General features: G+C 51.8%; 1 pseudogene; it reads left to right on the forward strand.

Annotated features, from left to right (window-relative positions):
* The first annotated feature begins 429 nt into the window (after positions 1-429).
* Positions 430-1,624, forward strand: LOC134391116 (pre-B-cell leukemia transcription factor 2-like; annotated as a pseudogene).
* Positions 1,625-2,897: the final 1,273 nt, after the last annotated feature.

Below are 2,897 nucleotides of genomic sequence, written 5' to 3' on the forward strand. Positions count from 1 at the left end.
CGTTGTTTAATCTGACACAAAGTTTTAAGAATGCGCTAAAAGACATACTAAAAACCTACATTAATTTATAACCGTTTTCATTAATAAATTGGTAGCTTCAAGTATTCTTGATTTTTTTTTTAATTAGTGAATTATTATTCTGCAGCTCAGATAGAGCAATTGTTAAAAGAATTTATAACTGACAACCCCGCTTGGGCCTCTCTCTCCGGCTCCATTTTCTCTGCCACCAGAGGCCAGGGTCTCCTGTGGGGGGCCCAGCTGGTACCCCAGGTCTCCTTTTAGTGCCGGGTGAACCCTGGGTGAGCCTGGTGGGGCGGGGACAGGCAGGGGTTGGGACTGAGGGAGCTGCAGCCCCAGCGAGTTTGGGGAGGAAGGTCGCAGAGGAGGGCAGAGCAGGGAGGGGACCTCAGGATCCCCAACCCCCTAGCTATGGATGAGCGACTGCTGGGGCCGCCCCCTCCAGGTGGGGAGACCGGGGGCCCTGGCAAGCCTCCTGGTGGCGGGGGTGGGGGATCCCAAGAGGCCGAGGGAAGCAAGACATGGGATGGAGGGAGGGACATTCTGCAGCAGATAATGACCATCACCGGCCAGAGCCCGGACAAGGCCCAGGCCAAGAAACATGCCCTAAACTGCTACGTAATGAAGCCTGCTCTCTGTAGCATCCTGTGTGAAATCAAGGAGAAAACTGGCTTCAGCATTCAAAGCTCCCAAGAGCAGGAGCCCAGGAAGACTGACAGCTGATGCACTTGGACAACATGCTTCTGGCAGAGGGTGTGGCTGGGCCCAAAAAGGGAGGCAGGGCAGTAGCAGCTGCAGCCGCTGCAGCCTCTGGGGGTAGCAGGTCCCCTGACAATTCCATCTAACACTCGGAGCTGGAGAAGTGTGAGCAGGCATGTAATGGGCTCGGGACCCGGGTCTTGAACCTGCTAAGAGAGCAGAGCTGCACACGTGCCTGTGGCAGCCGAGGAGACCGAGCGCAGGTGCGCATCCTCCCGAAAGTTCACGCCGCCCAGATGCAGCTCAAGCAGAGCACCTGCGAGGCTGGCACGATGCTGCGTCCCCACTTCCTGGAAGCTACCCGAAAGTGCTGTAACTCCAACCAAATGAGCCACTGAGCTCCTAAAGGAGTATTTCTATTCTCTTCTATGAGTGAGGATCCTAAGGAGGAGCTTGCCACAAGGTGTGGCATCACCGTCTCTCGGGTGTCCAGCTGGTTCGGCAACAAGCAGATTCGGTATAAGAAAAACACTGGAGAGTTCCAAGAGGAAGCAAACATCTACGCCCTCAAGACTGCCGTGTCAGTCACCCGGGGGGGGCCACAGCCGCACGACCTCCCCAACACCTCCTTCCTCTGCAGGCTCTGGGTGGCTCTTCCAATCTCTCAGATCCGGAAACATGTTTCTGAGGATGCCCGGACTCAACGGAGATGCCTGTTCTGCTTCCCAGGTGAAATCACTCCCGCTCAGTGGGACCAGGGGGCTACGGGGAGAACCTCGGGGAAGGCCAGAGAGACAGCCCACAGGACATGAGGGCAAATGGTGGCTGGCAGGAGGCTGTCACCCCATCTTCAGTGATATCCCCAACAGAGAGACCACGGAGTGTTCACTCCAACACTTCCAACTGATCTCGCCCCTCAGGGACACAGGGGTGGGGTCCTCACAAGGCAACTCTTGAACAGAACACAGGCATCCAGAGGACAAACCCCCAACACAGGAGAAGCACAAAACAGAAGGGTGAATAAGGTTGTCCCTCCCCAATTAGACTCTCTCAGTGCTGGGGGGTGCTGACTACATGTCACAGGGGATGGTACCCCTAACAGGGGAGTGGAGTCTGTCTCCTTTTTTCAGTCTTTTTTTCTCTACCCCTTACTCTCTTACTCAGAAACACACACACCCCAAGAAACCTATTTCTCCAAAACCCTTTTCTCCTCTTCCTCTGTCTCTCTCCCCGACCCTCTCTCTCTCCCTCCCTCTATCTCATATACACCCACATACAACTATTCTGTTTCTCTCTGTCTGGTCTTCCTCACTTTCCATTCCCCATCCCACTTACATGCTCTGGAATCTGTGGAGATGCCTGCCCTGCCTGACCAGATGCCAAAAATGGGGACACAACTTCTGGACTGAGGACATGGGCCAAGCCCCTGGGCATCCCCACCCCCCGCCCCTCCAGATGGCTTTATTATCTCATACTCAACTCATCTTAAACCAATAGATTGGCTCGGTGGATGAGAGTGTGTGACTCAGACATCTACTTCAGAGGGCATTTCCACTACTTTAAGGAATTGTTGATTGGGCTTTGGGGTTGAACTTTTTTTTTAAGGAAATAAAAACCCTGGGATCCATCAGTATTTTTTGGATTTTTTGACTTTGTTGTTAGTGGTGTTGGTTCTTAATTTTTAGTTTGTGGAAGTTGTTTCTTTTTAATATAAATATGTTGGTTTGGTTTTGGGGAGGGGTTTTGTTTTTTTCCTTGCTTTCCTATATTACATGTGATAGCCAAAAGGGTCCTGGTGAGAGAAAGGGGAACAAATAGAACTGGTGAAGAAGCCCACCTGGCTCCAGCCCTGTCCCTCAGGGCACCAAGCCCTCCCCCTAAAGTCACTTAGGCGTTCTTTGCTTGTGCATGTGCAGGCAGGTTTCTACTGCATTTGGTGTGGAATCAGTGAGGAGCTTGGTCTCCTGTCCCCACTCTTCTCACAACCCTTGGGCAGGGCTTAACTCAGGAGTTTTGAGGAAATGGAAGATGCTACCTTCCCAGTGAGTGACGTGTCTTTAATTTTTTTTTTTTAACTTCTTTTTGCAGATTGGAGGGGGAAAAATGGGGAGGGAGTTATTGCCAAATATGTTAAATAAGGGTGCTGGTATATGTATCTCCCTCAATTTCCCCAGAAATGA

Source organism: Cynocephalus volans, chromosome 1 (genome assembly GCF_027409185.1).
Source record: "Cynocephalus volans isolate mCynVol1 chromosome 1, mCynVol1.pri, whole genome shotgun sequence".
NCBI lineage: Eukaryota > Metazoa > Chordata > Mammalia > Dermoptera > Cynocephalidae > Cynocephalus > Cynocephalus volans.